Source organism: Thalassophryne amazonica, chromosome 16, assembly GCF_902500255.1.
Source record: "Thalassophryne amazonica chromosome 16, fThaAma1.1, whole genome shotgun sequence".
NCBI classification, from domain to species: domain Eukaryota; kingdom Metazoa; phylum Chordata; class Actinopteri; order Batrachoidiformes; family Batrachoididae; genus Thalassophryne; species Thalassophryne amazonica.
Genome location: NC_047118.1, coordinates 24653274 through 24681134, shown reverse-complemented (window position 1 = coordinate 24681134; position 27861 = coordinate 24653274). Strand labels below are relative to the sequence as shown.

The following is a 27861-nucleotide window of genomic DNA, read 5'->3' as shown; positions in this document are numbered from 1 at the left end:
CGTGATGGCGGGAGCGCCTAGATCCCGTATAGGTCATGGACCTACCACTGCCATAAAACACATCAAAACACAATTTGGCTTTGGATAACTGGCCTCAAGCCAGTTATCCAAGATGGCATCCAAGATGGCCACCAAAATAGGTTTGTTTTTTTCACTAAAACACCAATGATTTCTGTCATTATTACTGTATTTTTCGGACTATAAGTCGCACTTTTTTACATGGTTTGGCCAGGGGTGCGACCTATACTCCAGAGCGACTTATAAATGAAAAATATACCAGTAGATTCTCAATTAATTTACCGTAATAAAACAATTTTACGTGACAGAGTCGCTCTATGCTTTAAAATGGCCACCGGAAATGAAAATGCAATGCATCATGGGCACTGTAGTATGGCGGCCAGCCTATAGATCACGCGATAACCAATCAGAGAACAGAACATTGGACGCGTATTCCTCACCTCGCCCAGACAATGATTGTGACACAGTGTGTGAAGCAGACGAACTCGGTGTTTGCTGTTATTCTGGGAGGGCTAACAAAACAGATTCATCCCTTGGATTGGGTGTGAGCAGAGTGTTTAAGTTGATGCTGAGAGCTGAGTGGGAGCACTGGGTGAGCGACGGCAGAGGATTAGCATCTGCACTTGGAAGGAGTTGGCGTCGACACCACGGGGAGGTCATGAGCTGCGCAGGTAGGTGCTGCACAAACATCAGCAGCTGACACCTGGTGTATACTATGGTCCACAGCGGGTAATATGTTAGAAAAGAACCGTTCAGCGATGGTGCGGGTTATGGTTCGGCTCGCAATGTGGTCCACAAAATACAAACATATCCGTAGGTAAAATGCAGCTCACAAGAGGGCACTCAAGGCTTGTGTGACTGTTCCTGCGACTTCTGACTACCATAGAAAAATAAAAATTTCAACATTACTGATAACTTACCAAGACAACATAGAAGGCCCGAAAAAATGGCATCAAAAAGAAAATCATACTCTGCAGATTATAAGTTGCGACTGGTGAACTATGCATCCGAAAATGGTAGCCGTCACAATATTATCATCTGAACTTTTCATGTTAAGTTAACATACCTGTATGTCCATGCGACTTGTAGTCCAGTGCAACTTATTTATGGTTTATTTTTCTTTATAATGGATAAAGTGGCTGGTGCGACTTGTACTCCGGTGCAACTTATAGTCTGAAAAATACGGTAAGTCTATCGTTTGTTCCAAATATGTATTTTAATGATAAGGGTCTACTGGCGGCCATTTGGGACACCATTTTGAATCTTAAACCCATGAATGAATTTAGTTTAGGCACAAATGAGTTTGCTGTGACCTGCAATGCTCTTCCTATTTAAGTTGTTTATGTAAGGATTAAACAACGAGAAGCCATGCATTATACGGTTTGAATGCACAACGCGGAGTCTAAAACACCACGACGCAAAGTGGAGTGGTGTTACTCCGCAAAGTGCATTCAAACCGTATAATGTACGGCTTCGAGTTGTTTAATCCACTTATACCATGGTCCCACACAGTGAGCTAACACACATATTTACTTAAGTTAACAGAACTTGATAAAATTGTGTGAGTATTTGGGACTATTTTATAGCAGTCTCAAGATATTTTGTCTCTGATGCGCTTACCGAGTCTGCGGGCTCGCGCCGCAGCAAGCCACTCACACTGCCCCCCTCTCTTCTGTATGGAGCTGTGGCAAACTGGCAACAGGTCCAGAAACTACGTTCACTGTTTTGATGCGGAGCGCTCGGCAGCACGCAAGGATAGAACCGTTCTCTTCTTCTTTCCCATCTTCAATCTTGTCCAGTTCGTCCAGTGTTAAATCTTTACGCCATTGCTTTTGCTGTTCATCTCGTTTGCTCTCCTCCTCTTTCCATTCCTCAAACATTTTATTTTGGTCAAAAATATTAAAATTCACTTGGAAATCCATGTTTTATCGCATTTCTGTCATTCACCTGTCAAAACACAGCTGATCTGCGCCAACTGATTTGCGTTTGCTATGGTGACGACCAAAGCGGAGTGATTATAACAGTGACTTAACTTGCAGAACTACGTGTGTGTATACATGAAAATAATGCACGCCAGTTAGACATGGAATTCTCACTGACCATGGTATAAATGTTGTGTAAAGGTGTTTTAGTGGGAAAAAAAAAATATGTTGGTGGCCATCTTGGATAACTGGCTTGAGGCCAGTTTTTATTTTTGGGAACATCCTGATTGTGTTTTGGTATAGTTTTCATTTATAAGTCGCTCTGGAGTATAGGTCACACCCCCGGCCAAAACATGTAAAAAAGTGTGACTTATAGTCCGAAAATACAGTAATAATGACAGAAGTCATTGGTGTTTTAGTGGGAAAAAAAACTTTTTTGGCGGCCATCTTGGACGCCATCTTGGATAACTGGCTTGAGGCCAGTTATCCAAAGCCAGATTGTGTTTTGGGGTCATCTAAGGAACCTAAAACAGTTGGTTTGCTTTGGTCCTGGGGGGGGGGCAAAGGTAGTGGTCGTAGCTCCCCTAGTATTTAGGGTCTGCTCCTTTCTCTGCTCCTAGTGGTTGGATTGTGTCTAACTGTTATTAGGATGGATAAATACAGAGGACAAAGTTTGTTGTATACAGCAAAATCACCACTGTTAAATTAACACTGACAGTGTACATATGACCTCACTCAGGGTCAGAGTAGGACCATATGTATACGGGCAGCATTAGTTAAACACTGTCATTGTTAATTTAACAGTGATTTTTTTACTGTGTATGTATGTAAATATGTACAATGATAATAAAGGCTCTGCTTCTCTTTTTGACTTTAAATTTCCATGCTTTTTCCTCTCCTTTGGATGCTCCACTTGAGGGATGTAACTTTTACTGCATTTTCTTTAAACTTTTTTCCTCATTTTTCACTCATGAATTTTTTATGTGCTAAATAAAATAGACTAAATACACTCATAATGGACCACTGCTACGTCCCAGAGCTATCTTTGTGCTGGGTTCCCCATCTGAAAACACTGTTACAACAAAGGTTACTAGACTGCGGAACATCTTTAAAACCACAGCAGCGCGTGGGTGCGTGTGCGTGCATGCATGTGTGGGCGCATGTGCGGATGTGTGTGTTTCTGCTATTTGTTCCAGTGTATCAGCATGCAAGCTTCATTCATGTCAAATAGTCACATTTTATGTTGTGTAAGACTACAAATAAGTGAAAAAGTCCAAGCATGCACACGGTTATGCTTAGACGTAGGGAGCTTTTCCTGGCCACCGTTCCTGGCCACCGTTGCCTAGGTGTTTGCTCAGGAAGGTTGGTAGGGTTAGATCTTATCACCCTTGTAAAGTTCCTTGGGGTGACTTATGTTGGCTATATAAATAAACTGATTTGAATTATTCCATACTATCCATCAAACTACTAGCTACTAGATTATACCCATCAAACCATTGTTTTTTGGCTGCTCCAAAAAACAATGGTTTGATGGGTATAATCTTTGTAGCAAGTGCGTCATCGGGGCTACTTTTATTTTGTACAAACAGTTGTTGTGATCTCCAGCTATCTTGATACTTGAGTTCATGCAAGTGCATACACATACACACACATACACACAAAGTACTTACCTGTTGAGTCATGCCACTATACTACAAGTTCATTCTCATCTCAAGATGCCATAACACGTATTTCTACATCCAATGACAAGTCATGTCGTCAAGTCTGGGAGCATGTGCAGGTGCTGTGCATGGCTACATCCACCCAACCACTGAACTGTCTTGAGACCTTGATGGCAAACACCCAGGCAGACAACCGATCCATGCCAACCTCTTGAAAGCAACCACATATCTACCACAACCAGGTGAAACATAGGCATCTCCTTGGCCTTCTTCAGCCATTGGGGTCCTCATTACTGAGGCACCTACAGGACACACTTTCCCAATTGAATGGGAAAGTGTGTTCAAACCTTTGACTGGTAGTGTACACTTTGGATCATGCACAGAGGAATGTGCCAAATGGCCAAAATGTTGTAGCTAACACGCACTCACAATGCAAGTGGCACAAAGTCATCTAGCAATACCCAAGGATCATCCAAAGACACAAAGTACCAAAGACATCTATTTGTCACCTTTGGTCACTGTTTAGTGTCCAGATCATACATCAACACAGGCAGCACCAGGACCAAACAATCTTGGACCTTCATTCTCCTACAAGGACATAGGCATCACTAAACACCTCTGTCCAACAATGTCATGACTCCATCAGTTCTTCCCGTGTGTCTCTTGATCTCAAAGACTGAGGACCCAGAAACGTGAATGTCACTGCTGAGATTTGTGAATGTCTCCACAAGTTCAACACTTTTACTACACACAGATACACATCTGATGGCCAAATCCAGGAAGCAACTGAAAGTCTGAGTCTTTGTCTTGATCCAGGACAATCACAAACCCACATTTGCTGATTCCTCATTCAGCTTCTGGAGTGCTGCAGTCAGGTTGTCCATTGATTCCACCATGATCACAGCATTGTCTGCCATGTCAAGATTATGAAACCATTCCTGACCAGTAAAGAAACCTAACCGGCAGGCTGCCACATCCCTATACAACACCCAGTCCACCCAACCACTGAACAGTGTAGGAGCTAAATTCCATGTTTGAGGAACTGTTGTGTGGGCCGCTGAAGAGGAGGTACTGCTGGCCCACCACCAGCAGATGGCACCCTGCTTGAAGTGCGGGCTTCAAGCACGAGAGGGCGTCATAGCAACTGGGAGTGACAGCTGTCACTCGTCAACACCAGCTGTCACTCATCAACCACAACATCCATAAAAGCCGGACTGCAACTCCACCTCCCCGCCGAGAAATCAGCTACCACTCAGGTAATTTCTCTGCTGACTTGAAACTGCATTATAGTCTGAACTCTTTTTGCAGCCGTATTCCTGTGGTGTTCCTTATCCGTTGGATTGGCGTTAGGTGTGATCAGCGACGGCTTCGCTCCACACTCCATCCAGATAAGTGGTTAGACAGGAGCTGCATGAGTGTGTGATTGGAGGTGGAAGTTTTCCCTCCTGGAGGAATTAAGCACTGAAAGATTGCTGGGTGTGTATTCACACACCCACCATTAACTGTTTCTGTTTCTGCCAGCAGTACCGGGTCTGACTGCTGAAGACAGTGGCCACCTGGGGCTCAGGACTTGGCGGCTCCGGTGTTCTTCAGATCCGTTGGCGGTGGAAACTGTGTGGGATCCGGCTCTTCTCTGGCCAGACGTCTTCTATCTTCGAGCCTGCCCACACATCACCTTGTGTATGATTGACCATCCTCATCCTCTGTTATTGTCTGTATTTTGTTGTGCGATTCACAACATTAAATTGTTACTTTTTGGCTTATCCATTGTCCGTTCATTAACGCCCCCTGTTGTGGGTCCGTGTCACTACACTTTCACAACAGGATTTCTCGGACAGCGTCATGGATCCCGAGGGGCGTCAACCATCGCTTGAACAGTCAATGGAAGAGCGAGGTGCACAGGCGTCAGCAGGAGGCGTGTTAGTTGAGCTGCAGCAAATCTTAACCGCTTTCACTGCTCAGTTGGACTTAGTCACCGAGCGGAATGTGATTCTCAGTCAGAGGATGGAGGCTCTCACCGCCCAGGTGGAAGCGCAGGCTCAGGGCGCTGCTGCAGCACCTCCTCCTGCTGACCGGAGGCCTAAAACAGGCATTCCGCTGGTCGTTCAACGAACCCCCCCACCGTCCCCTGAAGCATACATAAGCCCTCCGGAGCTGTACGGAGGCTGTGTCGAGATGTGCGTGGACTTCTTAATGCAGTGCTCGCTCGTCTTTTCACAGCGTCCCGTCATGTACGCATCAGACGCTAGCCGGGTGGCTTACGTTATAAATTTGCTTCGAGGAGAGGCACGCGCCTGGGCTACGGTGCTCTGGGAGCAGAATTCACGGCTCCTAACGTCATACGCTGGGTTTGTGAGGGAGTTCAGACAAGTGTTCGACCACCCTCATAGAGGCGAGACCACTTCAAGTGTGCTGCTGTCGATAAGACAGGGCTGCCGGAGCGCAGCTAAGTATGCAGTCGACTTCCGCATCGCGGCAGCGCGAGCCGGCTGGAATGCTGTTGCGCTCTGCGCCGCCTTTGTAAACGGACTGTCTCTGGTCCTTACGGAGCACCTGGTGGCGAAGGACAAGCCGCGGGATTTAGACGGGCTTATCGACCTGGTTATACGGTTGGACAACCGATTAACAGAACACAGACAGGAGCGAGATGAAGGGCATGGTCAGGCACAAGCCGTCCCTCTTCCTCCCGGGTCCGAAAGGGAGCCGTCTTCCCTACGCTCCACAGCCAGGGCACTCCATGTGACGACAGCTCTCCCTGCTGCCGTTGCTATGGAAACGAGCAGGGCCAAAAGGCGATCAGATCAGAGACAAAGGAGGCTGGTCCGTGGGGAGTGTTTTCTCTGCAGCTCAACCGAGCACACGCAGAAATACTGCCCCAAATGGTCAAAACAGCAGCACTCGTCATTAGAGACTGGGCTAAGGGTGGGTCATAATACCCACACAGGGAAACCCCATAAATCTGCACGAATCCCAGTCACCATCCTAAGTGAGGATTTAACCCTTCACGCCCCAGCACTAGTAGACACGGGGTCAGAAGGGAATCTGCTGGACAGCAGATGGGCAAGGGAAGTAGGGCTCTCTCTGGTGGCTCTGCCTTCACCTTTGAAGGTACGGGCACTAGATGGCACCCTTCTTCCATTAATCACACACCAGACACAGCCCGTGACATTGGTTGTGTCTGGGAATCACAGGGAGGAGATTGTGTTTTATGTAACACCTTCTACCTCCCGAGTGATTTTAGGGTTTCCATGGATGGTGAAGCACAATCCCCGGATTGATTGGCCGTCTGGGGTTGTGACGCAGTGGAGTGAAACCTGCCACCGGGACTGTTTAGGATCCTCGGTTCCACCCGGTGTGACAGCTAATGAGGAGGTCAAAGTCCCCCCCAATCTGACGGCGGCGCCTGAGGAGTACCATGATCTTGCTGACGTCTTCAGCAAAGATCTGGCACTCACTCTTCCCCCGCACCGACCGTACGATTGCGCCATCGATTTGATCCCAGGCGCTGAGTACCCGTCCAGCAGGCTGTACAACCTCTCATGTCCGGAACGAGAATCAATGGAGACCTACATCTGGGACTCCTTAACTGTCGGGTTGATCCGGAACTCCACCTCCCCGATGGGTGCAGGTTTCTTTTTTGTGGGTAAGAAGGACGGCGGACTCCGTCCATGCATCGATTACAGACGGCTGAACGAAATAACGGTTCGCAACCGATACCCATTACCTCTGTTGGATTCGGTGTTCACACCCCTGCATGGAGCCCAAATATTCACCAAACTCGATCTTAGGAATGCGTACCACCTGGTTCGGATCCGGAAGGGAGACGAGTGGAAGATGGCATTTAACACCCCGTTAGGTCACTTTGAGTACCTGGTCATGCCATTTGGTCTCACCAATGCGCCCGCGACGTTCCAAGCTTTGGTTAACGATGTCTTGCGGGACATCCTGCATCGGTTTGTCTTCGTGTATCTAGACGATATACTCATCTTTTCTCCGGACCATGAGACTCATGTCCAGGATGTACGTCAGGTCCTGCAGCGGTTGTTGGAGAACCGGCTGTTTGTGAAGGGCGAGAAGTGCGAGTTCCACCGTACTTCTTTGTCCTTCCTGGGGTTCATCATCTCCTCCAACTCCGTCGCCCCGACCCGGCCAAGGTTGCGGCAGTGAGATATTGGCCCCAACCAATAAGCCGTAGGAAACTGCAACAGTTCCTCGGTTTTTCAAATTTCTACCGGAGGTTCATTAAGGGTTACAGTCAGGTAGTTAGCCCCCTGACTGCCCTGACCTCCACTAAAGTCCCCTTCACCTGGTCGGATCGGTGCGAAGCCGCGTTTAGGGAGTTGAACCACCGGTTCTCGACTGCACCAGTCCTGGTGCAGCCTGATCCAAATCGCCAGTTCATAGTTGAAGTGGATGCCTCTGACTCAGGGATAGGAGCCGTGCTGTCCCAGAGCAGGGAGTCCGACAAGGTCCTCCACCCTTGTGCCTATTTTTCCCGCAGGTTGACCCCGGCTGAAAGGAATTATGACGTCGGCAATCGGGAACTCCTCGTGGTGAAGGAGGCTCTTGAGGAGTGGAGACACCTGTTGGAGGGAGCGACGGTGCCCTTCACGGTTTTCACGGACCATCGGAACCTGGAGTACATCCGGACCGCCAAGCGGCTGAACCCCAGGCAAGCCCGCTGGTCACTGTTCTTCGGGCGCTTTGACTTCCAGATCACATACCGCCCCGGGACCAAGAACCAACGATCGGATGCCCTGTCCCAGGTGCACAAAGAGGAAGCCAAGGCCGAGTTGTCGGACACAACAGAAACCATCATCCCCGAGTCCACTGTCATGGCCACCCTCACCTGGGACATGGAGAAGACCGTCTGGGAGGCCCTGGCATGGAACCCGGACCCGGGAACCAGCCCGAGGAACAAACTGTACGTCCCACCAGAGGCCAGAGCTGCGGTTTTGGACTTCTGTCACGGTTCCAAGCTCTCCTGTCATCCAGGGGTGTGCAGAACCGTGGCAGTGGTCCAGCAGCGCTTCTGGTGGGCATCTATGGAAGCCGACATCCGGGATTACGTCCAGGCCTGTACCACCTGTGCCAGGGGCAAGGCTGACCACAAAAGGACTTCGGGACTCCTCCAGCCTCTGCCGGTGTCTCATCGCCCCTGGTCCCACATCGGCCTGGACTTCGTCACGGGCCTCCTGCCGTCCCAGGGCAACACCACCATCCTCACGATAGTGGACCGATTCTCCAAGGCGGCCCACTTCGTGGCCCTCCCGAAGCTCCCGACGGCCCAGGAGACAGCAGACCTCCTGGTCCACCATGTCGTGCGTCTGCATGGGATACCATCGGACATCGTCTCGGATCGTGGTCCTCAGTTCTCTTCCCAAGTCTGGAGGAGTTTCTGCAGGGAACTGGGGGCCACCGTGAGTCTCTCGTCTGGGTACCACCCTCAGACAAATGGACAGGTAGAGCGGGCTAACCAGGAGCTGGAGCAGGCCCTCCGCTGCGTGACCTCCGTGCACCCGACGGCCTGGAGCAACCATCTGGCCTGGATCGAGTACACCCACAACAGCCAAGTTTCGTCTGCCACCGGCCTCTCCCCGTTTGAGGTGTGTTTGGGGTACCAGCCCGCATTGAGGTCGGAGTACTCTCGGTCCAGGCCCACCTCCGGAGGTGCCGCCGGGTGTGGTGGACCGCCCGTTCTGCCCTGTTGAAGGCCTGGACGAGGGCCAAGGCCCATGCAGATCGCCGGCGTTCCCCGGCCCCTGCATACCAGCCCGGGCAGCAGGTGTGGTTGTTGACCAAGGACATCCCGCTTCAAGTGGAATCACAAAAACTCAAGGACAGGTTTATTGGTCCATTTCCCATCCTCAAAGTCCTCAGTCCGGCCACAGTGAAGCTAAAGCTGCCAGCTTCACTGCGGATCCACCCGGTTTTCCATGTGTCACGCCTCAAACCTCATCACACCTCACCACTCTGCACCCCTGGACCTGCACTGCCTCCTGCCTGGATCATTGGCGGGGAGCCGGCATGGACCGTGCGTCGGCTCCTGGACGTCCGTCGAAATGGTCGGGGGTTCCAGTATCTGGTGGACTGGGAGCGGTATGGACCCGAAGAACGCTCCTGGGTGAAGAGGAGCTTCATCCTGGACCCAGCCCTCCTGGCCGATTTCTACAACCGTCACCCGGACAAGCCTGGTCGGGCGCCGGGAGGCGCCCGTTGAGGGGGGGGTCCTGTTGTGTGGGCCGCTGAAGAGGAGATACTGCTGGCCCACCACCACCAGATGGCGCCCTGCTTGAAATGCGGGCTTCAAGCACGAGAGGGTGTCATAGCAACCGGGAGTGACAGCTGTCACTCGTCAACACCAGCTGTCACTCATCAACCACAACATCCATAAAAGCCAGACTGCATCTCCACCTCCCCGCCGAGAAATCAGCTACCACTCAGGTAATTTCTCTGCTGACTTGAAACTGCATTATAGTCTGAACTCTTTTTGCAGCCGTATTCCTGTCGTGTTCCTTATCCGTTGGATTGGCGTTAGGTGTGATCAGCGACGGCTTCGCTCCACACTCCATCCAGATAAGTGGTTAGACAGGAGCTGCACGAGTGTGTGATTGGAGGTGGAGGTTTTCCCTCCTGGAGGAATTAAGCACTGAAAGATTGCTGGGTGTGTATTCACACACCCACCATTAACTGTTTCTGTTTCTGCCAGCAGTACAGGGTCTGACTGCTGAAGACAGTGGCCACCTGGGGCTCAGGACTTGGCGGCTCCGGTGTTCTTCAGATCCGTTGGCGGTGGAAACTGTGTGGGATCCGGCTCTTCTCTGGCCAGACGTCTTCTATCTTCGAGCCTGCCCACACATCACCTTGTGTATGATTGACCACCCTCATCCTCTGTTATTGTCTGTATTTCGTTGTGTGATTCACAACATTAAATTGTTACTTTTTGGCTTATCCATTGTCCGTTCATTAACGCCCCTTGTTGTGGGTCCGTGTCACTACACTTTCACAACAGGAACACCAGTATTCACTTACTGGTAGCACCACATTACCAAAAACTGCCTGGGAGATTCAACAAAAATTTAAACAATGAGCCAATTGGAATCTTACTATAAAAGGGAGGGAACTATTTAAAATATTCACAGTTTTGATACAAGATTTGTTATGCAGGCGTTAACATAAGTGCCACAAGCTGAAACAGCTCTCTCTTAATCCCACTGCTCTTCACTGCATTATGAATAACCTTTACTCCTCTCGCTCTGTCGGGAAAAGTGACTCTGTGCAGCATCAGCCCACCGCCAGGCCTGTCATGCTCCACTTGTTGCAGCTCATCACGTCTGATACTGCCTGCAGACGATGCTATCCTCTTAGCAGAACACAAAGATGTTCACAAAAAAGGTAAATATAATGATGCTACTTAGCATGGGGTTGTATTATATTACTTCTTTCTTCCATTAAAAACTTCCCAATATATTTAAGTTATATCCAGTACATTTAGCTTGAGATCAGTTTAGATTTGTATTTATTTATTTATTCATTAATTTATTCATATTCATATTATTAGTCATATTATTATTTTGGGAGGTCTTGCAACTTATGCACTAAACAAAACAAATTCAATATAATAAAAGCCTGTTACAACAACACACAAAAATCAAAATGAAAGAGGTGATGAAAAAAATTAAATGAATTCATGTTGTTTTTGTTTGTTTGTTTGTTTGTTTGTGTTACCAGTGCTGTAGGTCTGAAATCCATGTTCATCTGACAATGTCCAATATGTTGTCTATCGAATGTTTACCAGTACTTGGCCATCTTGCTTATTTAGAATTTTAGAATTTAAAATACCATGTAGCACACACCAAAAGTGGAGGGCTTCCTGCAAAAATCCACTCCTTCCATTTAAAGTTTTTCTGGTGTCCAAACAGCATCTTTTTAATTTCTACAATCTAAAAGTCCTTATGATAAGTAACAGCACAGGCTGTGGTGCACACATTGTCATGTGTCTGTCTCATCTACTGTACCTCCTGTGTTATGTTGTGTGTTCTTTTGGCTCTCTTCTGGTCATGCCTCCCCCGGTGTTTTTCATGTCTCATTATGTCTCAGTTTACCTCTCTCTCCTCCATTGCTGCCCGCTAGATTGTCTTTTGTCTTTTATCTTCTAATGTCTACTCCACTTTTGAACTTCAGTTGTTTGTGATGGAGTTTGACTGTCCTATGCTCTGTGCTGTTGTTTACCGTCCACCAAAATTTAATAAGGATTTTATTCAGGAGTTTTCTGAGTTTCTGGCAGATTTTATCCCAAAATATGACAAATTTTTGGTCTGTGGTGATTTTAATATTCATATCCGTTGTCCTTCTAATCAGCTGGCTGATGATTTTAAAAGCCTCCTGAACTCTTTTGGTCTAACACAAGTTGTGGATGGACCAACACATAATCTTGGTCACACTTTGGACCTGGTCATTTCTTATGGGCTCTCAGTTTCACTTAAGGACATACCAGACATTGCTATTTCAGATCACTTTCCTGTTATTTTTGAATTTATTGCTCCTCCATCTGCTGGTAAGCCACTTGTTCCTGTCTCTTGGCGCCGTTTGGTCACCTCCTCGACAGCGAGGGACTTTGCTGATGCCTTCATGGACTCTCAGTTTTATGCCATGAATGGACTGGTTTCTCCATTACTCCCAAATAAGATCCTCTCTTCTTTCCACTCTACATGCACAGTAATTTTGGACTCTGTTGCACCGATGCGCTGCAAATCCAGGAAATCAAAAACCGACCCCTGTTAAATGCCACAACCCGTACGTACCCTCAGGCAACGCTGCAGACGGGCGGAGAGAAAATGGAAAAAGGACAAACTACAGGTGTCTCTGGGTTTTCTGAGGGACAGTCTAACTGACTATCAGAAGGCTGTGAAGGAGGCAAAAGCACAATATCTGTCTCATATTATTTCTAGCAATTGTCATCGTCCCAGTGTGTTATTTCAGACTATAAACTCAGTTGTAAATCCACACACCTCTGTTTTGATGGACGCTACAACTGCAACCTGTGAGGAGTTTCTTCAGTTTTTTATTGACAAGGTTTCATCAGTCAGACAGAACGCTGATCAGAACTGTAATGTTGAGTTGTCTGCTCCTCGTGCACATTCTGCTGTGCTCGAGCAGTTTGAGCCCATTTCTTTTGCATCTCTTGCTGATGTTGTCAAACACATAAAATCTACAAGTTGTCCTTTTCATTGCTCCAGATAAGGTGCTAAACAGGGTTGGGTAGGATTACTTTGAAATGTAATCCAAAAGTAGTCAGATTACAAGTAATCCAAGTGTATGTACATATACTCAACAAAAATATAAACGCAACACTTTTGGTTTTGCTCCCATTTTGTATGAGATGAACTCAAAGAGCTAAAACTTTTTCCACATACACAATATCACCATTTCCCTCAAATATTGTTCACAAACCAGTCGAAATCTGTGATAGTGAGCACTTCTCCTTTGCTGAGATAATCCATCCCACCTCACAGGTGTGCCATACCAAGATGCTGATTAGACACCATGATTAGTGCACAGGTGTGCCTTAGACTGCCCACAATAAAAGGCCACTCTGAAAGGTGCAGTTTTGTTTTATTGGGGGGGGATACCAGTCAGTATCTGGTGTGACCACCATTTGCCTCATGCAGTGCAACACATCTCCTTCGCATCATCCGTGAAGAGAACACCTCACCAACGTGCCAAACGGCAGCAAATGTGAGCATTTGCCCACTCAAATCGGTTACGACGACGAACTGGAGTCAGGTCGAGACCCCGATGAGGACGGCGAGCATGCAGATGAGCTTCCCTGAGACGGTTTCTGACAGTTTGTGCAGAAATTCTTTGGTTATGCAAACCGATTGTTCCAGCAACTGTCCGAGTGGCTGGTCTCAGACGATCTTGGAGGTGAACATGCTGGATGTGGAGGTCCTGGGCTGGTGTGGTTACACGTGGTCTGCGGTTGTGAGGCTGGTTGGATGTAGTGCCAAATTCTCTGAAACGCCTTTGGAGACGGCTTATGGTAGAGAAATGAACATTCAATACACGAGCAACAGCTCTGGTTGACATTCCTGCTGTCAGCATGCCAATTGCACGCTCCCTCAAATCTTGTGACATCTGTGGCATTGTGCTGTGTGATAAAACTGCATCTTTCAGAGTGGCCTTTTATTGTGGACAGTCTAAGGCACACGTGCACTAATCATGGTGTCTAATCAGCATCTTGATATGGCACACCTGTGAGGTGGGATGGATTATCTCAGCAAAGGAGAAGTGCTCACTATCACAGATTTAGACTGGTTTGTGAACAATATTTGAGAGAAATGGTGATACTGTATATGTGGAAAAAGTTTTAGATCTTTGAGTACATCGCATACAAAATGGGAGCAAAACCAAAAGTGTTGCGTTTATATTTTTGTTGAGTGTACATACATGTAATCCACATGTATTCTTTCAAAGTAATCCTACCCAACCTTGGTGCTGAAGGAGGTTTTTAATACTGTTGGGGCGGGTCTCCTAACTTTTATCAATGCTTGTCTTACATCAGGGTCTGTTCCAGCTGCTTTTAAACATGCTGTGGTTCGACCTCTTCTTAAAAAACCTACCTGGACTCATCAGTTTTATCCAGTTTTAGACCTGTGTCTCATCTGCCATTTCTGTCTAAGGCTTTGGAAAAGGTTATCTTTTTACAGTTACAATCATTTTTAGAAGACAATCTCATCCTTGAAAAATTCCAATCTGGGTTTAGATCGCGACACAGCACTGAGTCAGCACTTTTAAAAGTTCATACTAATGACAACACTTTGTTGGTGGATGCAGGGAATCCTGCTGTGCTGGTTCTGTTGGACCTCACAGCAGCCTTTGATACTGTGGATCACACAGTACTTGTATCCCAGTTAGAACATTTTATTGGCATTCATGGTACTGCACTTAAGTGGTTTAGAGCATATTTGGCTGAAAGGAGCTTTTCTGTCATGATTGGGGACCTCTTCTCATCAACTGCTCATCTGTCTTGTGGTGTGCCGCAGGGTTCTGTCCTTGGGCCGATTCTATTTTCTTTGTACATTCTGCCATTGGGGTCAATTATAACCCAGCACAATGTGTCCTTTCATTATTGTGCAGATGATCTGCAAATCTATTTGCCTGTGAGGACTAATGGGAGAGATGCTTTGTCATCATTATTTAATTGTATTTGCGATGTAAAGCAGTGGCTGTCCCAAAACGTCCTTTACCTGAAAGATCATGGTGTTTGAGTGCTCTGGCATACCAAATGTGGTAACACCAAATTTTGGTGCTTTGGCTAACTATGTAAAACCAGCTGTCAAGAATTTGGAAGTGATATTTGACAGCTGTTTGAGGTTTGATCAACAGATGGACTCTGTTGTCAAAGCTAGTTTTTTCCAACTTCGCCTTTTAGCTAAAATAAAGCACTTTCTCAGTAGATGTGATCTTGAGACGGCCATTCATGCTTTCATCAGCTCCAGACTTGATTATTGTAATGCACTTTATTCGGGCATTAATCAGTCGTCTCTTGCACGTCTCCAGTTGGTGCAGAATGCTGCTGCTTGTCTTTTAACACTTTTAGACATGAGCATATTACGCCCGTCCTGTACTCACTCCACTGGCTTCCAGTTCGTTTTAGAATTGATTTTAAAATTTTAATGTTTGTTTTTAAAGCTATTTATGGCCTTGCACCTCCCTGCTTGTCTGAAATTTGAACTTTGCGCACCTACAGTAGGTCAAGATATAAACGCTGGGGTGATCATGCTTTCGTAGTAGCTGGCCCGACTGTGGAACGAGCTACCTCTTGAGTTATGTACTATTCCTGACCTAGCACTTTTTAAATCTAAGTTAAAGACTTATTTATTTAAACTGGCTTTTAACACTTAGTGGGGAGGTGACATGTTCTGTTTTTTTTATGTGCTGTTTTAAAATTTGATTCTATATGTGTTTTATTTTTGTGAATTTGTGTTTTTAATGTTAAGCACTTTGGACACCAGTCAGTGCTGTAAAGCACTTTATAAATAAATGTTTATTGATTTTGCATTATGCTGCCCTCTCCCATGTCCTTTGTGTTTGATTCCCTGGTGTTTGAGCTCTGCTTTGTGTTGTTGGTTCTGAGATTTTGCTTGCCCCTTTTTGGACAGTGGTGGCTGCGCTGGCTGCCTCCCTGGTTCCAACCCATTTACTGCTTTACAGAATCGTGTACCTGCTGTACCCCAACTGAACTTCACTGTTGCTGGTTGATTACCATGGTACTCCCCCAGAGAAATGTTGTTTTTTTTTTGTTTTTGTTTTTGTTTTTTTGGTCATGTGTCTATTAATCAACAACAGAATGTTGCAGAAATTTCATTTGACCACTTCCTTAAACTACAGTGTCACCTCTCCTTTCAATCCCTGTTGCAGACAATCTTTACCTCAAAGCCAATCCTAGAGCCCGGAGAAGGTCACTGTGTGGTTTTTTTTCTTCTTTTTTTTCCTTTTTTCCAGAGATGCAGGCAGTATTTATCAAAATTTAAATAAAACAAATATTTGAAACAATTTAGTTTATATGTAATGAATTATGAATATATAAAATTTCTACTTTCTAAAATGCCTGACAAAAAATGTTGAACTTTTTCCCCAATGGTTTTGGTAAGAAATTTGGAGAATTTATGATGCGTTGTGGCAGACTTGAGATAAAGAGACACAGTCTTAAAGCACCTGTCAGGAGTTCTGTATATATGTCCAAGAGGTTCTACCACAGAAAATATATAAAATTTTCAAGTAGGAATAACCTGTCAGAGTGTCCATATAAATATTTAACATTTCTCCAGCATAATTACCACACTGCTGTTAAAAACCAAGAGAGAAATGGAGTGAGCAGGTGAGGATGAAACAGAGGGCACATGGGGAATGTAAGAAATCACAGTATATGCACACACCAAAACATAATTATGATAATTTACGCAAAGGAAGAGGGGGCACACTGTAAAGCTTTCAACTCACTGCCACTGTAATTAACTAGAAGCACAAGCACATGGAGAAAGAATGGATGAATACAGTTGGGCCATGACCATATGTGTGATTTCTGCTTCTCTCTACTTCCAGTGGTGTTGAAATGAAACAATCAATGGGCGTGTAGTGTAGACATTCAACTTTAATTCTATGAGTTTAACAAAAACACTGCATTGTCCTTTTAGGAATTACAGCCATTTCTTTATGCACAATCCCTCCATTTTCAGAGGCCATATTATATGTAGTGGGCAAACTAAATATGGGGGATTGTTTTTAAATACGAATGATCATTTCACAGGCAGTTTTCATTAGGCAAGTCAAGGAATGGATAAATAAACATCTCCAAGTCACTGAATATGTCTTGGTCTTCATTTACATCAGTTAGTAAGAAATACAGTGTAGTACAGCATGGTTAATCTATCTGGAGTAGTCATTCCTCAAAACCTCAACCAGGCATTGCCCGGTGGGCCGACGCAAATTTTGGGCTGGGGCTCTCATAATTTTATATATAAAAAAGTTTTTAAAAAATCAGCTGTGACGGTATTTGAAACATAAAATGTGGCCATTGGTAGAATCTCTCGAAGGACACTGGGCTAATCCAATGAAATCTCTCAGTCTTTCTCGACCCGCCCTCCCCCTCATGTTGACCCAGGTTTATCAATTTCTGCCATTTGAGCTGAACGGAGTTGGAGAGAGTTAAGTGGATATTCTCCCTCAGCCCCAACCAGTCCCAGCAGAAGACTGCCCCTCCCTGAGCCTGGTTCTCCTGGAGGTTTCTTCCTGTTAAAAGGGAGTTTTTCCTTCCCACTGTTGCCAAGTGCTTGCTCACAGGGGGTCGTTTTGACCGTTGGGGTTTTTCCGTAATTATTGTATGGCCTTGCCTTACAATATAAGGCGCCTTGGGGCAACTGTTTGTTGTGATTTGGCGCTATATAAATAAAATTGATTTGATTTGATTTGATATTCAGCTATCAAAATGAATAAACAATCCAATCCACTTTCCAATCCACTTTATTTATAAAGCACATTTAAACAGACTCGAGTCTCCAAAGTGCTGCACAGCAAAAGCATAGACACACAAAATAGTAATAATAACAATAATAACAGTAAAATAGATAAGATAAAATAATACATAAATAAATAAAACCATGATAAAACAATAAATTTCAATAAAATAGAAATAAAATAAGACACAAGGACCGTACAACTCATGCGGTGTTAAAAGCCAAGGAATAAAAGCGGGCCTTAAGACGGGACTTAAAACACTCCACAGTGGGAGCAGATCGGACGTGTAGGGGCAGAGCATTCCAGAGTCTGGGACCGACCACGGAGAAGGCTCTGTCCCCTCGAGTTTTAAGTCTCGTCCTAGGCACCATGAGCTGGGACTGGCCCTCGGACCTCAGAGCTCGTGCTGGAGTGTAAACCTGGAGGCAGTTGATGATATATTGCGGGGCCAGTCCATTCAGAGCATTAAAAACAAACAAAAGTATCTTAAAATCAATTCTGAAACATACAGGGAGCCAGTGCAGAGAAGGCAAAATTGGGGTAATGTGCTCACACTTTCTGGCCCCTGTTAAAAGTCGAGCCGCTGAATTCTGGACTAACTGCAGTCTGGAAAGTGCGTTATGGCTAATTCCGGAATAAAGTGCATTGCAAACAACAGAAATGCAAGGGAGGCGCAGAGAAGCTGCGAGAGAAAAGGCTCAAAAGCCTACAAGTTGACGCAGCAAAATGGGCAAAAATTACAGATATGTTTGCCAATGTTTCAGCCACACCAGCGGATGCAGGGCCATCAACGTCAAAAGCAGCCCAGAATGCACCGGCTGTCGATGTTGTGAAAGTGTAGTGACACGGACCCACAACAGGGGGCGTAAATGAACGGACAATGGAAGGAGTCAAATTATAACACTTTACTGTTGTGAATGACACAACCAAACACAGCAGATTCAGAATGTGCAACAGTCAATTAATAAAGGTGTCGTGTGGGCAGGCTCGACGATAGGAGACGCCCGTCTGGACACGAACCGGAACCACACGATTTCCACCACCACCGAACCCGAGGAATACTGGAGCCGCCAAGTCCCGGAATCCCCAGGTGGCCACCTTCCCGGCGTGTCGGATCTGGTACGGCAGAAAGCAAAAGACAGTCAAAGGGTGGGTGTGTGAACACCCAGTAACAATCCTGGTGGGAATTCCACCTCCACCTCTCACTCAACACTTTGCAGCGGTCCCTCAGAAGAAAAAGAGCACCGTCTTGCACAGCCTCCACTAAACGGACCGATACTCCTGCAAACACTCACAATAACAGATTTACAAAAGGCTGAGGATATTACTTCCAGATGAAGATGATATCTCGGCAGTTTGGTGGAGGTGTCTTCCTGCTTTTATACCAGATGTGATGATTAGTGACAGCTGTCACGGATGATGGGTGACAGCTGTCACCATGGCTTGTTCCTGAGGCGGCAGCGCCCTCTCGTGCCTGAAGCCCGCACTTCAGGCAGGGTGGTGGGCCAGCAGTACCTCCTCTTCTGGCGGCCCACACAACAGTCGAGGTGGCATAGAGTTCGGTGGAACAGAGTCGTAGGAAAACATAGAGGAAGAAGTAGCAATCCAGGTGGATTCGGAGGTGTGTGTGTGTGTGTGTGTGTGTGTGTGTGTGTGTGTGTGTGTGTGTGTGTGTGTGTGTGTGTGTGTGTGTGTGTGTGTGTGTGTGTGTGTGTGTGTGTGTGTGTGTGTGTGTGTGTGTGTGTGTGTGTGTGAGTGAGTGACAGAGAGAGAAAACAGCCGTTTTTTGAATAATACCATGAGTAGATTTGTTGTCCAACTTACCACATTAGATAACAGGCCTTGGCTACTTTATTTGGCTTAAACCATGACCATTAATGCAGCTGTACTGTTATAAAGTGTCATTTGATTTTTGTAGACTAATGTAAAGTTGACACTGCTGTGCAGATATTACAAAAACTGAATGACATGTCATTAATGTTCATGACGTCTTATGGCATGTTCATGACGGGTTCATGTCACTCTGATGTAAACACCTTTTAGCCTAAGTGTTCAGTGTTATTTCAGCTTGTTATAAATTTGTTGTTTGCATGTGTTATAGCTTACAGTGATATTAGTGAAACATTGCTTTGCTGAAATATGGATGATTATTGGTAGGTAACCAGAGAAATAACACTAGTGAAATTAACATTCCAGCCTCTTTCTGTTTCTTTGTGTTTAGTCAAGACAGACTGTTGAAGGAGTGGAGGAGTCACAGTTGACTATTTTAGCTGCCCTCATCCCACAAAGGTTGTGAAGGTCATAGGGAAGAGAGGTTTAAGCTGCAGGCAGGAGCACAATGAGGCTGCGTACAACTTGGACATTGACAGCCTCAATCATGGCAATTTTTTGGAATTGATAATATTGCTGGGGAAATATGATGTCTGCTTAAAAGAGCACCTCAGCAACATAATTGAAAAAAGTAAGCAGATCCATGCTTCAGGAACACAAGGCAGAGGTTCTCTGATCACCTTCCAGTCAAAAACGACTGTAAATGCAGTCATTTGTGGCACATTCTACTGTGCTTTATTTTAATGTTTGAAATAACACAATGTGTGCATATATCCTCTGGTATGTTGTGTGTTTTCGCATATCATATAAATAATCATGGTGGGCCGCCATGGCCAAAAATGCCCGGGCCGTTTTTTGGTCCCAGTCCAGCCCTGGATAGATCCAATAATGGCGGTGCGACTTCTGTATGTGGGAAGAACACCGAGCCTAGTTGTGACTCCAAGGATCTTCACTTTTATTAAATCTTCAAAACCAAACTGAACAGACTGCGTCCAAAACATTTTGCACTTGGATTATAAACACAGATGCTGTGTATAAGGAATGTCAGAGCCGACTGTACTTCCTCAGGAGGCTCAGATCTTTCAATGTCTGCAGAAATATGTTGCAGATGTTTTATCACTCAGTGATCTGCAGCGTAATCTTCTACGCTGTAGTGAACAAACTCAACAAGCTCACCAGGAGAGCTGGCTCTGTCATGGGGGTGGAGCTGGAGTCTGTCATGGAGGTGTTGGAGAGGAGGATGCTAAGGAAACTGCTCACCATCCGTGACAACACCTCCCACCCCCTGCGTGCCACACTGATGTCCAAGCACCTCCAGCCCAAGACCGAGGCCACCGAGGTGCATCACAGAATGCCACAGGAGGTCCTTCGTACCTGTGACAATCATATTGTATAACTCCTCCCCTTTCTGCAGGATGAATACATAACAATCAGAGGCTTTTTTTCGTTACTCAGAGCTATGTGCAATACTGTAAACATTTTGTGCAAGTGTCTCAATCATATTGGATAAGCATGTACTCATTGTTCTCACTATAAAGAAAAAAAGAGCACTGTTTTGGCACTTTGGCAAAACAATTTCCTTTGGGATCAATAAAGTTCGGTCAGCGACACTCTTAGAGCTGATTTCACTCTTCAATAGAGTGTTTTTTACTCTTTTTAGACTGGGATCAAATGCTATCCCAGCAAAGTATATTTTACTCAGCAAAATTTACTATGAAACACACAGAGAGGAAGAACGCAGGACTAAGCAGGAAGCAAGACAACACACAACATTTTAAAGAATATGGATGAGTCTCTCGTTGTACCTTTTATAATTAGTTTATTTAGTCCTTATAAATGGTTGCGTTTATTCCATTCCCTTCCCTCAGGTAAACCTGGAATGAGGAATAATCAGATGATCAATTGTTATAACTGTCTTTAGTGAAATAAAATCTACACAGATTTGCTGTGTAACCGAATCATTGCTGGTCCTCTCCTCTCACCTGCAGCTCCATCAACACTGTGATAACAAATTTATGTTCTTGCACCTCTGTGAAGACTATTTACACTTTTAAAAGCACACTTATAGCATAATAACTTATAATAACTCCATTCTTTTGTCACTATATTATTTAGTATTTCAATACTTCCTTGTTGCCTTTGGTTTTGCTGGTTCATTGAGAATTTCTCTGTTGGTCCCTGTGCACCTTGTCTTTGAGTATATTCCACATCTCTGAAATATCCTGCTCCCTGCGTTTTCCCTGTTGTTGGTGTTTTTGGATGACACCTGTTTGCTCTGTATTTTTGAACTCTGACTCTGCACTAACCGGGCTGATTATCACCATGGACACTTCTGTAAATAAATCACAGAGCTCCTCACATACTCCTTGTGGTTGGCTGCCTGCATTCTGGGGTCATATTTGACTATTTGTGAATTAAATTGCAAGGCGTGTGGTGATATGGCAATACCATTTGCTTGCCTACGGAACATCCAACAGGAGCCATTCTGGACTTTAACCCCCAGCAAATTGGCTGGAAGTAGCCCAGAGGCTGCCCTTGCACCGGCTGACTATATGTAATAGCCCGGGACCACAGAGTTTGTAATGTGACCCAGACCCAAGCACAGGATATTGCCCATGACAGACCCAGTTGGAAACATCTGCTGTCCATAATTGGCTCTACGCACCCTAAGTACAAGAGGATTAACTAACTATTCCACTCTGTATAGACCTGATCCTGTCAGATATAAAAAATTAAGCAGAGTCTTGATTTACACTTGGCTGGGGAACCACTCAAGAAAAAACAGTTGCTGTACATGTTTTCCTCCATGTAGAAGTTGGATCAAGAAAGGAAACCAATCCTGATGCACATCTCTACCGGATCCACTGTGGTGACCTCAAGCAATGGGTGCAAGATGACAGCAAAAATAAATAAACAAACAATTTCTGTTAAAATTGTTAAATATTTTCCGGGTACAACAGTGAAATATCAAAGTGCTTTAGAAAGTTTTTAGTTTGCGTACAAAGAATCATGTTCAGTCAAGCTTGTTCAGTGCTATGCAGTCGTATGCTAAGAGATATTAATATGAATTAACACATATTATTGCATCTCATCATCATGCCGCTAATGATCAAGAAAATACACGTTTACACTGTTGATGAATAAATCTGTGAAACATTTTGCAACCATCACTATTTTTAGAATAAAAGCATTCTGATGACAAGTGGTAACATTTCATGGAAAAAGAAACACTGGAAATGTAAATTAAGTCACTTATGCAATGTGTACTTTTTGGTTTGTTTGTTTTTAAGGCGGATGCTTTGCAAACTCAGTGACTCTTCTTCTTACACTCACATGTGGTTGTCAACCATCCAGGTCTGAGAGGGTCGCCAGCAGACAGCTGGAGGGCAGTTGCTGATTTACATTTGGTGCAAGGGACACAACAAGTTTACATTTTACCCACACTGTCTCCAAGCTCCACTCTGGAGTCAGGTTCCTCCACTAGTGCATCAGTTGAGCTTGTTACTAGCATTATATCATGGCTGACAAGAGGAGCTGGACAACTAGCTCCCGGGACCCCAGCTGTCTCAATGTGACAGGTGAAAGACAAAGTAGAAGGCTGTAACTGTGGCATTTAAGTTCCATTATGTTTTCCACTAAAGTTAAGGAAAGCTATTCTTTGGGAAAGGTTACTCCTGCTACTTAATTATGGAAATGATGCATAAATCACCATAAAGCTCCATAAATCACCAATACACATAATCTCCCAAAAATCTGATCAAGCTATAGGTTAATTAAGCCCTGAATTGTGCAGAGCTGGACTCAAAGAGCACTCATTGGAGTGAATTGCCACGCCAAACCACAACGCACCCTGTATTATGATGTTAAAAACTTCAATTTAATCTTTATTTAACCAGGTTAGTTCCATTGAGATCGAGACCTCTTTTGCAAGGGAGACGTGGGCAATTATAAAGTTTCCAATTCACCTAACCTGCATGTCTTTAAGTGTGGAAGGAAACCCACGCAAACACGGAGAGAACATGCAAACTCCACACAGAAAGTCCACAGGTGGGAATTGAATCATGACCTTCTGGCTGTGAGGGAACTGTGCTAACCACTAAGCCATCGTGCTACCAATGAAAGAAGGCTTCAATCAAGATCCAGACATCCTCAAAATGTAATCAAATATTCATTCATTCATTCATTCATCTTCTACCGCTTAGTCCAATTAAGGGTTGCGGGGGGCTGGAGCCTATCCCAGCAGTCATAGAGTGTGAGGCGGGATACACCCAGGACAGGACGCCAGTCTGTTGCAGGGCCACAAATAGACAAACAAACACAGACACACCCACACACACACCTAGGGACAATTTTTAAAGATTCCAATCCACCTAACCCTCATGTCTTTGGATGTGGGAGGAAACCGGAGCACCTGGAGGAAGCCCACGCAAACACGGGGAGAACATGCAAACTCCACACAGAAAGGCCACGGGAATTGAACCCATGAACTTCTCGCAGTGAGGCAACAGTGCTAACCACTAAGCCACTGTGCTGCCCATAATCAAATATTTCTAGTCCCAAATCCTACACCTATGGAAACTTATATTAAAAACAAAAAACAACAATCTAGCTAGTGGAGCTTGCGCAACATGAGAGATGCAGAAATGCATCTGTCTGTTAATGCTAAAACCTTCAGAATTAGCACATTACTTTAAAAGTAAAAGATATGCATGATATTTTCACTTTGGAAAAATGACAGAGTTGACAATGTCGATAAACTGTCTAGAATTAGTTTTGTTTTTAAACCAAACAATAAGTAAAAACTGCCTTACTTTTGATGTCTTCCGCCACACGTTCATGCTGTTCCATGTTCAAAGTAAATGACACTTCCTTACAGCAGTTGGCAAGGCGCATAAAGACAGAAGCTCTGACTCATTGTTTGTTTTGGGTTTGTGATCGCCTTTGATTTTACTCAGAAGCGTTGGCGGTGCTTAAACTCAAAACTGGCTTGTCAGTTGTAGTAGCTGTCAATGTATCGGAGTCAATACTAACAGTTAGTGGATAGTGGTTAGCTGTAACTTCTATTTTTTTTTTTTTTTTTTTTTTTTTTTTTGCGGTTTATCAGTTTAGCATTTAAAAAGTTAACTTTTCAGTTAGCAGATTAGCGGTTATCAAAGGTAACTTTTTGATTAGCCATGCCTACCAGTGCTGACTGCAAAGGAATCTCAAACAGAAATCAAAGCTAAAAGGCAGAATAATGAACAAAGGATTGAGGATCACAGATCTAAACTCACTGATCAAAGACAGCCTCGATCGGGATCTTCACCAAAATCTAACGAGTATGGAAAAGAAATAGAAAAAACTTACAAGAAGTTACATCGGTTCCAGTAATAAACTTTATATTTGACATGTGTTGTGCTTATAAGTCTCAGTTTGATATTACACATATCTACTAAGGATTCTGTATGTGGAATTGCTGTCATATATTGTTCTTGTATGTTCCCAATTTATATAAGTCACATATTGTACAAATTTACTAAGGATCTTATATCTGGTTTGACTGTCACATGTATTACAAGTTCCAGATAGAACAGATACAGACTTTATAAAATTTATGTATATCTTTTCCATATGGGCTTCTTTGAACCGCCTACTCCTTCAACTAAATTTTACTGTATTTTGTCCATAACTTTTTGAGATATCCTGCTGACAATTTTTGTTTAAATGACAGACTCACAAACAGCAATAAAAACATATTCTTAATAATACAATGTGGTAAAGCAATGTCTAAATTCTTCCTTCACTTCAGGTCCCATCTGCTCATGGAGATCACCTGCCCTGCATGTTTTCCTCCTCCGCTCTTTACTAATTATTTAAGTCAAGTGTGCTCAGCCAATGAAGAGGTTGGAAAGACCAGACTTTGCAAATCAGCTGTGGTTGCAGCAAGTACACATGCAGGTCAGACGATTTCCAGGAGCAGGGTTGGTGACCCCTGCTTTCGAGTATTTTACACATACTAGATGTACAACCCCTCTTGTACAAATCCTACAGTACAAACGTATGCTTTCACAAACTGTGCACTGCACATGGATCAGTCATGACTCCCCAGAGCACATCTATGTTATAAGAAATGCATGTCGACAGGGAACGTGACTCACCAAGGGACCGTAGGGAGCTCAGCATCAACGGCAAGCCTTTTCAAAACCAAACCTCATTCTGGGACTGAAACAACACCCAATATGCAGTAATTCCACAACTGTCACTGTCAATTATGGTGACTTCTTTTGTTCTCGCATATCTTCATGCTTCATTTCATCTTGCTGGAGTGAAGTCACTTTGTCATCATAAAATCATCCAAATGCTAAACACAAGACTCAATATGAGACTGTTTATTTGATGTAACCCAAAATATGGCATAGAATCTGCAAATGCTGTTTTATTTATCTTGAAATTCCAAAATTATCCAAGTTGAACTAACATCAGATAAATTCCTGTGGCAATTGTTTGCAGTTTAATGCACAAATCAGTGCACCATGTAGAGAAAATGTCATTTCTCATGTCATGTTTTCATGATGTGAGCAACATTCAGGAGCAATGTTGGTGTGTTGCTATCGTGAGGCAGCAGAAAATGATTGGAACTGAAAAGAGGCCGGGTCAATACTCCAGACTGCACATTTGTTAACATTAACCTGGCTGTCGCTGTGCTCTCATTGGTTGTGCAGTTGTATGTCTATCCACTAGTCAACCATTTTGTGATGTGATCTTGAAGAGTGATTTAGGGTTAGGGTTAGACAACCCCATCAGGAAATTCTACTACATTTTGTGATGGTATCATGATCTAATTTTGTCTGCATCCTATGGCGCTGCCCCCTGGAAATGAAATGTGAATGTAGAGGTACCTGACTCCTTCTCAAACTGGGAATTAGTGTATGCCAGGCTCAGAAAATCACAAAAAACTTTAATAACTCAAGGTTTTTTTTATACATATATATACCACATTTCTATGCTGGTTTTCTTCATTCCACAAGAGTCTGTCTTTGTCTGGAAGATGTGGAGTGGGGAGATGGAGGAGATGCTTAAAACGCTTTACCTCAGTACACAATGCCCTTTTGTGCTTTGACAGTTTGTGCATAGAGCTGTTTCCTTGCCAGAAAACCTCTCACTTCTGAGATCAAGATCTAAATAGCAATGTACCTGGATGAATGAATGAATGAAATCTGCCAAAATAAATGAGTCTTAGTGACTCGTAACATGAGAAAATCGAGAGAGAACTTTGTGAGGGGTTGACAACGGATGAAACTGTATTGTGAGTGATTGGAGCCAAAAATGAGGATCTGACATTCCTCATCGGAGACACACACGAGCTGCGCCGGGAGCCAATGGCCAAGGAGGAACAGCATTTCTGGAAGTGGCCAAGCAAGTCCAGCAGCTCTGGTTTTGCTGCAGGGAGCCTAGCCGTGGATGCAGTTCCTGACAGCTTCAGGACTCCCATATGTGCCATCTGGACTTGTGCTTTCTATTTTTTTTTTTTTTATTATTATTATTACTGAAGAGCACAAGGGAAGTTTCTCCTGGCTCCAACCCACTGTGCACGCAGGAGGATGGAGGAGGTGGACTACTGTGGTGACCCCAAGTGAAAAATCAAAGTTATTTCTGAATAACACAGAGACATGGCCATTCCAATTCATTCATGAAGCACTTCAATCAGATCCCAGGAGGACAGGAGAATGGATCCTGCAGGGACATCATTCTGCAAGTGTGTGAGAGCACTGTTTACACTTTTTTCAAATATGGCCATCAGGTATTGTAAAAGGCTTTGCGTCCGTCCATGGACACGTTCAAAGATGGCTAACCTTGACCTATTTTAAGAGCTATTTTAAGAGGTTCAAAAGTCACATTCTACAGGTACGGTGGGACCTACGTCACTTCCTCTGAGTTACGGCCGCCATTTTGAATCGCCGCTGAAAACAAACTGCACAAGCACTCACAACCATTGTTGATATATTCATTTTTACCGCTGTTTATTCGCAAAGGCCTGCCGATTTGGTCATGCCAAATGGTGTATGAGTATGTGGAGAGCCTTGATATGTGGATAAAAGTTGCTGCAGTTAAAGTTAAAGTTGCTGCAGTTAAAAAGCTTGTAGTTGGATCTCAGGATCAAGCTGACGGCCCACCGCAAGGCAAGCTGCTATCTGTCCCAGCCCCTGCCTCTGGGCGTCCCCTCGATGCTCTTAGCTGAGTGTCCCGCGGGATTTGAAGCGTTTACTTTGAAAAAAAATTGTGTTTAAAGCAGGCCCGGTCACCTGAATACCCCAGCTAGGAATAATGGAATAGGACTCCGGTTCTATTTTGTGGGTTTTCTCTCTCTCAACTGGGGCCATGATTAAGAGGGACGGCCGGGGGCATTCGTATTGTTCTGCTAGAGGTGAAAT

General features: G+C 44.7%; 1 long non-coding RNA gene across 1 annotated transcript; it reads right to left on the bottom strand.

The window, feature by feature from the left end:
• Positions 1-3382: 3382 nt before the first annotated feature.
• Positions 3383-27861, bottom strand: LOC117528150. Its single transcript, XR_004565686.1, has 4 exons — positions 27767-27861; positions 27445-27446; positions 15371-15385; positions 3383-3392 (listed from the first exon to the last, which is right to left on the bottom strand). It is a non-coding gene; the product is annotated as an uncharacterized LOC117528150 (long non-coding RNA).